We start from the raw sequence: 14673 nt of genomic DNA, 5'->3' as shown, positions 1-14673 counted from the left end.
GTTTCTTCCATGTAGGAGTGAAATAATAAGAATCCATTTTAGAGTTATATTTCATCCGGTACAATTCTCTCTTAAATCCAGATGAAGTGTTAGGCAAACTGGGATCGTTAATTACTCAAGTTTGACAAGAATCATAGGGAATATCGTTAAGTTAATCACAATAAGCATTTGGTTTGTCATTGCCGTTAAAGGGTTTTTCAATGAACCTACTTCTGATTTCCTCAAACTTTTCCTAATTTGGAATCGCCTTCTATTTCAAGCATTTTCAATATTGTGCTACCCATATTCCCACTGTTAAATTTGTTGCCAACCTCGACGATGTCTTTGGAGTTTCAAAGAATCATTCACCATTTTGAGTGAAATCAAATCCATTCCTCTTCCTTTTAAAGATCTTTTAACCAAATAAAAACAAGAAGCCACAAATAAGTAAGCCTCTATATATTTTGAAGCTTGTACTTCTATGAAGAAATAAAAAATGATATCACTAGGAACATTATTTAAACAATAAAAAAATACCCAACTCAATAATTACTAATAATAACTGTAAATATATTGATTCATTGATATTGTAGAATTTACCTTCAGAAGGAATGAACAATGACACCCTTAAAATACACGAGGATTTTTTTTATTCTGCATGGGTGAGTGGGTGACAGAGTTGATGAATATAAAGAGGGAAAATTACCCCTAAGAATTAATTTTATTTTAAACTTTTAAGTACCGAATATGTCTCTTCTTTAATAACTAAAAGTTAATTCTAACTACCGGAATTTTTTGGTCGCTAAAATGTACTTATAACGATGGGATTTATCTTCATTCGTTAAAAATTGGTCGTTAAAGTCAAACTCTTGTAGTGTTGTAAGAGGTGCCACTTAGAGAGGATACTGATGTAAGGACACCTAACCTTTTTCTAGTTATATTTACAAAACAGAGATATATTACCCTAGAAATGATTTGAAGTGAATGAAGTTGCCTCTATCTGACACCAAACTACTAGTAAACTCTTGAGGCTTCTATGGACCTTGTGAGGGCTCAGTTGGCTGAGCATCATGTTTTGTTTGATGATTAAAGATTAAAACTACAAATTCTCACCACTCAGGTTATAAGTCTGAGAAAGTGGAGGATGCATCACTATATATGAAAACCTTGAAAGCTTGTTTAACAGGGTTGGGGAGAGATGTGGATCAACTGAAATCTACATACATCTCCACGCTTGGGGTGTGATACCCCCATCTAAGATGCTGACATATGATCCTCCGACAATGCCTAGAGTATATGTGTCTCAACTTTAGACTGTGAGAGTGGCAGAGGAGGTTGATGAGGATAACATTCTGGAGGATGAGGAGGAGTTTGGTGAGGATGAGTAGCTGAGTGTGAAGTCCTTTGTAGAACTACATAGTTCGGAGGAGTCGATCATGCATGATACTCTATGGATCTTATAAGGAGGTCTCCGAGATTGCTCCATGTGGGACCGCTCCTTCATACGCACCATTCCCTAATTCTCGGTTGTTGTTGTAAGTCAAGAGTGGGGTGAATTAAAATTTCCTACAATCGACTTTCTACAATCGTCATTCGACTCACATGCATGTTAGTGAAACATATAAACAGTAATAATAAAATGCAGTAAGTAAATAACAAAGCATTTTATATTGTTTCGGATCACTGTTTGGGTGCATAGTCCAGTCACCTTGAATTACAAGAGTTTTCTTAAGAGCTTGTTGAGAACATGGGTATTACAGAATGTTACAATTTAAGAGCCCCGGATGATATTCAAATCATGCCTTCTTCTTTGACACAACCTGGACCTCTATAACCTACACTCAAGCCTCTTTCTCTGTATTTTCAATTGTTCACTCAAGTGTGTACAAAGCTTTATAAAAGATAAAAGAACACTACAATATAAATTAAAGTGAATTGAGTACTTCACAACTAAGGCTAGGTAAGGATTAAATAGTATTTGAGGACTGATCTTGTTAAGGAATAATCCAATGGATTTTTATCTCAATCAAGGATTATTTACATACTCCTTGATTGAGGCGATTTGCTGATCCATGTCCATATCAGATATCTGCATGGTAAGTCATTTATCTATCCTTATTGATTTTGCTGGCTTGGTTCTTGTCTGATCGGAAGATCATGAGACCCTGGCGTGACTTTCTTCTCCATCTTACTTAACCTGGTTGGCTTGATTTCTTTCCTTGTCTCCTCATGATATTTTGGATCTTTGACTTAATTTGGGTCTCTGCCTTATATTGATAGCTTGATCTTACCTTGTCAATCAAGGTGAGTTGTATGTTTGATGTGGGCCATCTATATATTGACTCTAATTCCATAGATTGATGTTTTCCTTTCTATTAATTCAATCATATATTTGTTTCCATATTGGTGTTGTTTTGCTCGGATCCTTTCCCTATTGGATCTCCATGCCTGCGAGAATTGTGAGTAGTGTGTTAAGTGTCATTTATCAGAACATACATAAAATAAGGAATCTAACCATCTCCCTCTTTTTCAAAATGACAATTAATTCACAATTTTAAATTTAGTATGGAGAGACAATGATACTTCAGTAAGATATGGCTTAATGTTTAGCTCCCCCTATATATGCGGATCCCCTTGCCTTGAAGGTTGTAGGAAAGAGTCGAACATTGAATTTGGTTCCCCTGTCCTAAAGATTATGGTGACAAATTTTCTCCCCCTTTGGTATACTAAAAAAAACCGAATACCAAGTATAAATAAAAACGGTATAAGCAAATTTAAGCAAATTTGTCTTGTAGAAGGCAGAATTAGGGACCTAACAAGTCCAAAACGAGCAGTTAAAATAAGCAAGCACAAGTCAAAGGTTAGCGTTAACCCAAAAAAAGTTTAAGGGTGTTTAATAACATTCCATATAAAGGAGTATACAAAGACAATCTCGAAGTAAAAAAAATCTATCCTCAAGTAAAGGGTTTGTAATGATATTGGTTGACTGATTCTCAAATCAACAAATTCAAGCACAAAATCACCATTTTAACAAGATCACGAATAATAGATGTGTCGATATCTATTGGTTTACCTCTAGAATGATGCATGATATATTTATATAGAATAATAGCACTAGTATTATCGCAAAAATAGGTAGTCTCTTAAAGAATTTATCGTAGTTGAGGAGATTGCATCATCAAAAGAAGTTAAGTGCCACAACTTCCAACCGCAAAATACTGAGATTAGGTTGTTGAGAACGGCAAAGAGATTTGATTCTTACTATGCCATGCAGAGAGAAATTTTCCCAAAAACTGGAATTTTCCGACCGGTGCTTTTTCTATCATTTTTATCACCTGCAAAGTCATCATCTGAAAATCCAATTAAATCAAAACTATCATAGAAGGATACCATAACCCCATATTAGTGGTTCCAATGAGATATTGAATAATTAATTTCACATCAGTGAGATATGATTCCTTTGGAGTGGATTGAAATCGTGCGCATTTGCAAACGCTAAACATGATGTCTGGTCGACTTGTAGTGAGATATTTTAGAGACACGATCATACCTCGATAATGTTTTTCGTCAACTGTTTGTCCTCTTGTATCGGATTCTAGAAAAGTGGAGGTACTCATGGGAGTTCCAAGAGCTTTAAACTTTTCTATGAACTCTTTTGCATACTTACTTTGATTTATAAAAATTGCTTTATCTAACTGGTTTTATTCCGAATAACCAATCCATTTTCGTTCAATTTGCTGCAAAAAAACAATTTTGTCCTTGTGTCCAAGACGTATCTTCAACTACTTCATTAATTCATTTTTGTTCCATTTGAGATATGAAAGATAATGAAGTTTGTTTCTTAAGAGAGTATCTCATCTAGATTTTTTCCAATGATTTTGCAAGAATGATGTTTTCAGTATCTTCAATAAAATTTTCAATGCACTTTTGGAACCTCTTCTGCTGGTTTGGATGTATCAATTTTATCTTCACCCGCTTCAATTTCGTGCATTCTTGGATTAGTGTCATCAAATACAACATGGATAGATTCTTCAACATTTAAAGTTCATTTACTAAAGACTCAAAAGACCTTGCTAATAGGTGATTAACCTACAATAATACATGTGTCACTTCTTGTATCAAATTTTCCAAGATAGTTCTTACCATTATTGTGTGCGAAGCATTTGCATCCAAAGGATGGAAATAGTTGATGTTAAGTTTCCATCCTCTCCACAGTTCATAAGCAGTCTTCTTTAGTATAATCCTGATAAGACATTTGTTGTGAATCTGACAAGAAATACTTACTTCTTCTGCCTAAAAAAGATCAAGAAGACTTCGATCGAGTAGCATTGTTTTTTTGTATCTGTTAATGAACAATTTTTCTTTCTACCACTTCATTTTGCTAATGTAATCTTCTTCTTTGCGAGTCCAAGCTTTCGATGTCATCCAAGGATTGATCCAGATTCTACTACATCACATGATGAGCTGAGGGTGACAGTTCCAACTCAAGTTGTTTCTCCTTTTGAGTTATATCCAAATCTTTCAAATCCTCTAGCAATGTTTTTAATAGTCTGAAATTTTCTCTCCATTCCATCATGTGTCTAGAGAATGAACCCATATGCCTTTCTTATAGGTTTTAATGGTAGGCTCCTACAATACAAGTTGATCAATTTATTTTTAGTACCCAAGTATTCTTAGATCCTTGAGGGTTAGGATTAACAACTTTTGGTCTCCAAATCCATTTTCTAGAAGAAAGTTATCTACACTTTAAAGATTTATAACCAATGCCACCAAAAGTATAACTAGAGAAATTAATAGCAACATTAGCAGACTGATAAAATTAATTAGATATAGATCTATTAGATCTGTTGGATCATTGATTAGAGTATCTTATCCCATTGAAATTAGTTTTGTAATATCCAACAAAGCTATGACTAGGGGATTTTATGATATTGTTCAGGTGCACTTTTACTTTTTCCAGTTCTTCTTCTAGTAAGTTGACTTCAACCAGACTTGCTTCGAGAAGAATCTGCAGTCTTTCTTCTCTTGAGAATCTTATTGCATACTTCAATTTGTTTATGTAATTCATCAGTAACCATATCCAAAGAGTCTTGTAAGTCATTACATTTAGAAAAGCTAAAAGATCTTACCTCATTTATTTCACATAGTGACATAAAACATATGTTTGCGGTTTCATCATGATTTTCTTCGTATATTTCTCCTTGACTCCAACCTTCCTCATTTATTAGATTATTTCTCCTTCTACGTTCTGGACAGTTTTTTATATATGTCCTGATTTTCTACAATAGTAGTAGCGATCATCATTTATTTTGAATTCATTGTTATTGAATTCTTGTTGAGGTCTCCGTCTTCTTTGTCTAACCATTTGTTTGACTCCTTTATTTATGAAAGTAATTCCTTCGCTCTGATTTTCGTCGACTTCCTTTCCAATGTAAGTTGTCTCAGCCGTAAATGCCACGGTTTTTATTTTCTCATTCTTGCTGTACCTGTTAATATGATTATGTTTATAGGAAATTCAGTTGCCTCAAAGTTCATCGTATCTCATTTTTTGCAGATCTCCTTCTTCAAGAATGAAAGCTTTAGTTTCCCAAGCCTTGGGCAGACTTTTAACGAGTTTTCTATCTGGTAGCGCATTTGAATAAATCACCAAGTAATTTGAGTTTGTATAAAAATTTATTGAATCTCAATAACATGTATTCAACATTTTCATCTCCGGCCATCTTTGACAACTTATATTCATTTACAAGTGAACTGATCCAAGCTTCCATTACATTAGAAGTTCCTTAATAATTCACTTCTAGTTTATCCACATCTCTTTCGCAGTTTCACATGGCGATGTTTTATCATATGCTACTCCACTCACTGTACAATATAACATACTTATATCTCTAGCATTAGTTTGAATAACCTTTTGTTGTTCCTCAGTTACATAAAATGATTCAAGATCAAATGGCTTTTCAGTGCCATCTTTTTCAGTCAATCCATGAAAAGGATTTGGTCTCTTTTTTATTACTATACATGCTTGATGATCATTCGAAGAGACAAAGATTCAGAATCTGTCTTTCTAATGAGAATAATGTTTTCCATTATAGTATGGTGGTCGTTGACATTTGTCCGTCTTGAAGTAACACGCCAGGAATTTGATGGTGTGTCATTGGAACTTTGCTCATGTGTGGTTAAAAACTTTACTGGTGAGGCTTGCTAAGATACCAATTGAAAGCTAAGAGTGGGGTTAATTAAAATTTCCTTCAGTCGACTTCCTACTCTAGTCTGTCGACTCACGTGCATGTTAGTAAAACAGATAAACAATAATAAAAAATGTAGTAAGTAAATAAAACTGAGTAGATAAACAGTAATAAAAAAAATGTAGTAAGTAAATAACATTGAATATTTTATACTGGTTCGGATCTCTCGATGTGGTGCCTAGTCCAAAACCCCTAGGGTTACACGGGTTCCCTTAACAGCTTGTTGAGAACTTGGGTGTTAGAGTATGTTGCAATTTAAGAGCCATGTCTGATATTTAAATCATACCTTCTTCTTCGATACAACTTCGACGTGTATAACCCCCACTACATCTTTCTATCTTTTCTATTCAATTGTTCACTCAAGTGTGTACAATATTTTATGATGAAGACTACAATATAAGTTCAAGTGAAGTGTGTACGTCACAACCATGGCTAGCGAGGATTAAATAGTATTTGAGGACTGCTCTTGTTAAGGAATAACGCAAGGGATTTTTATCTCAATCAAGGATAATTGACATATTCCTTGATTTAGGCAATTTGCTGATACATGTCCATATTAGATATGTGCATGGTAAATCTCTTATTTATCCTTCTTGATTTTGTTGGCTTGGTTCTTGTGTGATTAGGAGATCTTGAGTCCTTGGCGTGATTTGTTTCTCTGTCTTGCATAACACGGTTGGCTTGATTTATTTCCTTGTCCGATTAGCATATTTTGGGATCTTTGACTTTATTTGTTTCTCTGCCTTATATTGATAGTTTCAACTTATCCTGTCAATCAAGGTGAGTTGTACATTGGATTTGTGCCATCTGTATATTGATTCTAATTCCTTAGATTGATGTTTTCCTTTCCAGTTAATTCAATCTTACATTTGTTTTTATTTTGGTGTTGTCTGCAAAGATAACTTCCTTTTTTATTTCAAAGTCTTTATGAAGTAATATTATGGATTAGAATATATTGCTTTCCATTTTGGTGTTTTTTTCCTTCGATCCTTTCCTTATTGGATCTCCATGCCTGTGAGAATTGTGAGTAGTGTGTTAAGTGTCTGTTATCAGAATTTACATAATATTAAGAAGCTAACAGATGCCTCCACAGTTGATCCACAGGATCAGAGTTTATCACATGCATTTTCATCCAATGGGAATTTTCATCCACTTCAGTAATGCACATTATATCCGCATTAAGGACATTGTAGTTTACTGTTTTGTGGGGTGAGATCATTTGTCTATCCTCTATTGACTTTAGTCTTTTAATTTGAAATTTTATTTGGGTTTTATTTGATATTATTCTTTGATACATTTTGTGGCTTTTGGTTTGGTTGTGATAAGTAAATAGTTATTTTCTCTTATCTATCAATATTCCCTAGGTTTTGAAATAGTTTGAATTAGTTGAAATGATTGAGAATCTATTGCACTCATTTTAAACATTCGAGTATAGATCATGATCAATATTGATGTCTTGGATTTTTATTATGATGAGAGATGTGTTCATGTTAGTGTTGGAAGGAAATTCATATTGCACAACTCCTACATGATATTTTAGCATTTCATTGTTACTAGTCTATTATTGATGTGTCCTGCAATGATCAACCACGCAAGCTTAATTTTGTTAATTTTTTCACAGTCATTGTATTCGAAGTGCCTTGTGTGGTGAAGACTTGTTAGTATAATTTTTTACGCTTGGTGAATGCCAAAAAATGATGTTGCGCACAAGTTTTGAGAGTGAGCGTAAATCGTCATATCTATTTTTTGAATACCTTCTGAGGGTCTGCAACCATCTTTGCACCATTTGAGCCTAAAAAATTTATAGTCAAGCTTGTCCAAACATTTTGACTAAAAAATGTCCTTACTTTGTCACTCTTGCTATTTTTGTAAGATTCATTTAGTTGAATATCCAACTTAGACCAAAAGCGAAAGTTCTGTTTGTGGTAAAAATGGAGAAGAAATCCCAATTGAATAAGATAGAATGATGAGACTCTTTGGTAAATGAAATTGAAAAAGGAGGAAGATCTCTCCATAGGTTAAAAAAGAATGTGTTCAAAGGCAATTACATAATTATCATATTATAATGAGGTAGTAAAATAGGGCTCCTAATCAATTCAATAAGAAATGAATGTTGTGAATTATTTGACTTGAGTCTCTTGGTCAAAATTGGAAATAGTACGAGATAAGATGAACCTGAAAACTTTAATTTTTCGAAGAGGTGAATTCACAAAGATAAATTGATCATACCCTATGCCCTCAAGACTATTACAGGTTTAAAAAAGTCCATTCAGATTTTGCTGAAATCGGGTGATGTAATAATTGGGAAACTATGGGTAAACATATGGGATGAAACATGCATTTGTCTCTCTATAAGAGAGCGCGAGTTTGTATTAATTCCTTAAATTTTCTGTTGATATACTTTGTGAGGGAATGGAAACATCTTCTTCTTTTTTTGACGGCACTAGAATATCTTTGTTGAAGCGTAATTTTGCATCTTCAGTGAGCAATCGTGATCTTTTATTTAGATTTACACATGATAGTCATCATTTGAGTCTTGTTTAGAATAGTAGAGATTTTCATTGTAGATATCCTAGTTAAACTGGTTGAGTTCTTGATTTCCTTAAGGATAAACAGAAGTTAAGTTAGGTTTGTTGATAGATCTGAGACTTTGACTTATTTGTGGCCTTTTTAGGTCAACAATTAGTGTCCTTAGTTCCTTGTAAGTCCATATCTAATGATTCATTGCATATTGTAGCTATGAAGTCTCAAAGACAAGTCATTAATGAAATCACACAAAAGAGGCAGAACATGGATAAAAAGCAACGTTTTGACATTGATGCTTGTCAAAAGACACTCGACGGATCATAAAATAAGCCAAATCTCAGAAAAAAGAAAGATACCTTGACTCAAATTCTCAAGTTAGGTCAGTGAGAAGAAGATATAAATGGTGACTCACTTAACTCAATTAGTGAACCAAAAAGTGATTGCCAAAACTGATAGTACATTTCAGCCAAATAGAAGGACAAGAATACCAAATTTGTTGATGATCGAAGACTTGCTCAATGTGAAGGACAATCACCATTAAGCTCATCAACACTGACAAAAAAACCTGAAGCCAAGAAAGATACAAAGAATAACAAGTGAACGACTCGCCGAATATATCGACGAGCATGACTAGCATCGCCAAATAAGAATTTTCATGAAAGTTTTGGTAGTTTTAGGGATATATAAATAGACAAAAGGAGGGAGAAAATGTATCTTTTTCGCTCATTAATCTGATCTAAAACTTTTTGGAAGTAGTACAATAGAAATTTCTAATTTGTAATTTGAGAAACAAGCTTGTAACCAATACTTTTGGGATTTTTTAAGGGATTCTCTTAAATTGAAGATGGAAATCATCAATCCGAGGGCCTAGGATGTTTCTAGTATACTTTCTTGTACTTTTAATATGATTACCTCAAACCTCTATTCTAGGAGTTTGCATATGGAGTTGGGTGTTGATTAAATTTGTAGGATAATGTGTATTTCTCTTGTTTAACTTGATTTTCATGGATTTAATTTGATTGTAATATGTTTAATCGACGAATTGAGGTTTCAAACATAATTTTGGATTTGAATTTTTGTATATTCCGTGAGACAAAATATATGAAGTGGGTAGCTGAATTGATGCTTGAGTATTAGTTTGAAATTCATTATTTACTTGAAAAGAGAATTTGGGGTTTGAACTCTAAATGTTAGTCTTGTAATGAGTGTAAGGGGTAAGGTTATGGTCAATTTCTCTTAGTGACTTCACCTTTCAAAGCATTTTTGTACTCATATTCACCTCTTCTCAAGTTCTTTCCATTCGTTTTACTTGGTAAAAAACCCCAATGTTTTCAATCTATTTATTTGACACTCATTTTATTTCATTACACTTTATTTTTTTATTTAAATTTTAAAACTTTTGCTCATTCTCTTTTTTTAATTCTTTTATATACATAAGGAGGTTTTCATTCTTTTTCTAACAAACTTTAAAGTTGAGTCTCACTTTTCTTCTCTCTCCACTTGAATTTCTTCGATACCTTTTTCCCTGCCCCCAAGTGAAGATTTTTGTCTCTATTCAAGCAAAACCAATTCTTAGAAAAAATACTTCTAACTATGGAGTTAGGGACAAGTTATCTCAAGAGGATTCAACAGTGGTTAACAACAAATGGTTTAGACTTAAATGGTATCAAGATGTTTGGAGACCCTCACATGGTAGTCACAAAAGATATAAATATTTGGGTTTCCTCTCAAAATTTATGCCCAATATCATTTCTTTCATTCATCACCACAACTAAAAAATTAGACTAACAAGGCAAATTCTAGGATTCTACAAGCATGCTTTCAAGCAGTACCTAACCACAAATGGAGCTTCAAAAAAAATTATTTAACATAACATTACAAAATAAAAAAGGTTGTATGCAAAGTTCATTGCAAGGTTCACATTAATATGAAGCTAGTCAAAACAAAAATAAAAAAGATCATTCAAAATCATAGTCACTCCGATCTTCTTAAAACATTCACACAAAACATATTTTTCATCAAAAGCACTGTCCATGACATTGATATTTGCCACAAAAGTTCGTCTAATATCATCAATGAAAACTGAAGCATTTCAACAACTACAAAACGCATGGGGAAAAAGTTGAGAGAGAAAAAAAATGAATCAAACCATAAACTATCATAACCAAAAAAATAAAATACTACAAATGTCTCAAAATAAAGTTTAAAGTAACAAAATGTATTTATAAAGAGGAATATAGGCATAAGTTCCCTCACCCACAGAAATAAAATAAAAGTGTCCTCAATGCGATAAAATATATAACTACTGGAGGAAATTGACATATAAGGATCCCCTGACAGGCTATGCATATGTGTCTAGACTGTTGGAGGGGCTAAATAGAAGCACGAGAAAGCATACTTGCATCACCTTAGGCATCAGTTCTACCACATCTTTTGGAAGAATGGTGGAGTCTGAAAAAACACCATTAGCTCTAACTTCTGAAATCTCAAAACGAGATTTCTTTAATGTGACATTCACTATCGTCTCCTGTATAGCATGAAGTTGTGTCAGCATCTCAACGGTCTATCGCTCATCAACTCAAAAAAATTCATCCTCATCAGTCTCCTACTCTTCCTCATCACCAAGTTAATCAACTCTATTGTTAGGTTTCTCATCCATATCGCTAGGTTCATCAACTCTAACCTCGAAAGCAGGGATAACCTGAGGCATATTAGGTAACGGGACTTCTCCCTATAGAATAAAAATATAAGTGGAATTTTTTTAATCTACTTCAGCCCAAAACATAGAAATCTCTCCCCTAAACTTTGTTAACTAACTTGATTGACCCTCACTCTTATCCCTGTCCTCCATTCTAGCGGTGAGATTGTCTTACTTCTCCCTATATGATGCTAGAGTGCTCTGAAATTACACAATCTGGCCACTTACTAGCCGTAATGCATTCTCAATGGCCCTCTAAATAAACTTTGTCATCTCACTCTTTACACGACATGCTCTCACATCAACCGAATATGGAACATTTCTGGTAGATCAATGTCTGGGTCAATGGAGGTCAGCATGCCATGGCAGTTGCACCAGATGTAGAGGTTGAACGTAAAGAGAAAGGTTGAGTGGAATCTGATGACTCCATTAAAGGAGCAGGTTTATAGCCTTGTCCTCAAGGCTAGTAGTGTCTAACATAGGGGTACTATCTGGAAGTGGCGAATTTTGCCTCACCATATCATCTATCATGTAATGTTCTTGAATACTCTTAATATCATTACAGGAGGTGGGTGTGACACTAACATCAGTCATATCCCGATAAAACATTGTTATAACTCTCAAACTACTCTATCATACTAATTCAATATATAAGAATTCTAAGTAAATAAAATATTCCCAACTAAGATCAGGTTTGAATCTCACAGAGTGCAGACAATTCTATCCAGAATCTAAATCAATTCATTTGTAGCAATGAGAACAATGTTTGAATGATTCAAGTAACTTTACAAAAATGGTTTTGTTATCAATAGTCACAATTGAACTAGGGATTAGTAACAAGTAATCAGGGGCAGCTCAACGTAATTGGAGGCCCAAAGCAATATTTCAATTCGCGGTCTAATATAAAATATTCTCTGTATACGTATTTATTCAAAATATATTTTTATACTATTTAGATAGAAATTATTAGTACTAATATTATGTTTTCAGTTATAAGTTAAGGTAAGGTTTTATCAACTCAACATTCAAAAACATCCTTTAAGTGAGGCAATTATTTAATATATTGTTAACATTGTACTATAGTAATAAGTTGATAAAAATTAAATAAAGATAAGAGTAAGAACCATGAATTTGACACAAGAAGTTGATGACTTGGTATACCTCAATTTAATATGCTTATATTCTAGTAATTCTTGAAACAAAAATTTAAAAAGAAATAAAAAATAATTTGAAATTCACCTTTTCCAACACTTTTAACTATTAATTTTTATTCTTAACAAAGCACAAAAGATGTAAAAATGGATAAAATAATTTGTTTTATAAAAGATTATATTTCTTATCATAAATAATTAATTTTTCTATAAAAATTTTAACACATAATTTGATCATAACAAAAATTTGGGGCCCCCAAAATTTGGGGCATCCAAAATTTTGGGGCTTAAGGCAAAGGTCTTAAAAGTCAAAGCATAGAGCCGCCCCTGCAAGTAATTAAGGGCTGCGGGGATTTAAAATTTGTGCCATATAGATGTAATTTAATTGCTTTATAGTACTGAACACTCATAATTAAGCTTGGTATTCTTCAATGAAACTAATCTTCTTTAAATCTCATAGCTTCAATTCATGGAAACTCGCTTTACCCTCATCGATGTGCATAACTAAACAACTCAATAACTTACACTATTATCTCTTCTATTGCAGAAATAGAAAAAATATATCCAACCCATATTCTCATTTTCAAATAAATTACAGACATCATATCTAAATTGAAAAGATCAAATTAATGACTCACTTCAGTTATATCTTTCGATCATCAAGGGAATACCGAAAGAAGGAATAATTGAAACTTTAATCATAAATTAACCCCATGCTAATTATCCCAAAATACATGTATCAACAACAACAAAACATAGCATAAACTTAAGTTGGTGGGGCCAATATTTTATGCACAACTAAATAATATTAAAGGCATTCTATAAATCAACGCGATAATAATATTATATACTTATTTATAAACTAAATAAAAATGACTTGCTTAGATTTTTCATATGTAAAAATGAAACTCACTAGTAAAATGAATATTAAAAAAAATTGTAAAGGGGTACAGAAAAAAATCTCAATTTATTAATAAGTTAAACAAGAAATATAATCTCAAAAGGCTAGTACATAGTAAAACTTAATCAAATTTTAATTTTGAAGAATTTCATATTATATTAAATTCAAAATATTTAAACAGGTCCTCTTTAGGCGCCCATGACCTTAATCATAAAAAATAGATGACTCAAATATTTACAGAATCAGTTCATGATTTGTCAAGCCTATGTTGACATATCCTCCCGCTAATCAATCAACATTAATAATTTTTATTCTCGAATCAAATTGAAGTGTAAATATAATCTTCAGTATTGATATAATATATTACTTCTTCAAATATAAATGAACAAAATTATTATATCTCACAATTTGAAATAACTGGGGAGAAGCTGTGAATTGGAAGTAGTGAAATTTCTGAAAGAATGGTAATCTGGAAATGTACTTCACTTAGAAAAAATGAGTTTTTGATCAACTTCAAACGGCCATAACTCCTAGATTAGGATGAGTTAGGTGTATTTCCAGATATGGTTGGAAATCTGTCAAAATTATATTTCCAACGTTGCTGAGATTGCGTGATTCCAAGTTCGTATGAATGAATTATGACCTTTGGAAGTTGGGTTGTTGGAATAAGGAAAATTTGAAACCGTATTTTAGAAGAGTAGATTGGCCATAGAGATTTCAAGAAACTAATTTAAGAATCTCTAGAAAGTTTTTCTTCATAGCTTACCTTCATCCTAGGGTTTCAAGGTTTCTATTCAAGTTCTTATCCAAGATTCTTCAAGAACCTTGTTAGTTCTATCTAAAATCATTCCTAAAAATCATGAGATCTTTCCTATCACAAATTATGATCTTTGAGTCCATAATTCCATTAAATAAAAGTCAAGAGTCAAGTCAAGAAGTTAAAAGTCAAGTCAAGAAGTTAAAAGTCATGTGAAGAAATCAATAGTTAAGTCAGGATAAATTTTAAAGCTTTTCAAAACTCAGTTACAAACGTTTCAAATTGTTTTAAGGCTTTAGTTTCAAATTTAACCAAAAAGTTCAGATTTGAAATTCTTTTCTTCAAAGAAGTATATGAGAAATACGTATTCCCAAGAAATTTTAATTTTTTTGCACATTTAAATGAGAATGAAAAAC

The sequence above is a fragment of the Solanum lycopersicum genome, chromosome 11 (assembly GCF_036512215.1).
Source record: "Solanum lycopersicum chromosome 11, SLM_r2.1".
Taxonomy (NCBI): Eukaryota; Viridiplantae; Streptophyta; class Magnoliopsida; order Solanales; family Solanaceae; genus Solanum; species Solanum lycopersicum.
Note: the sequence above shows the minus strand (reverse complement) of the source record.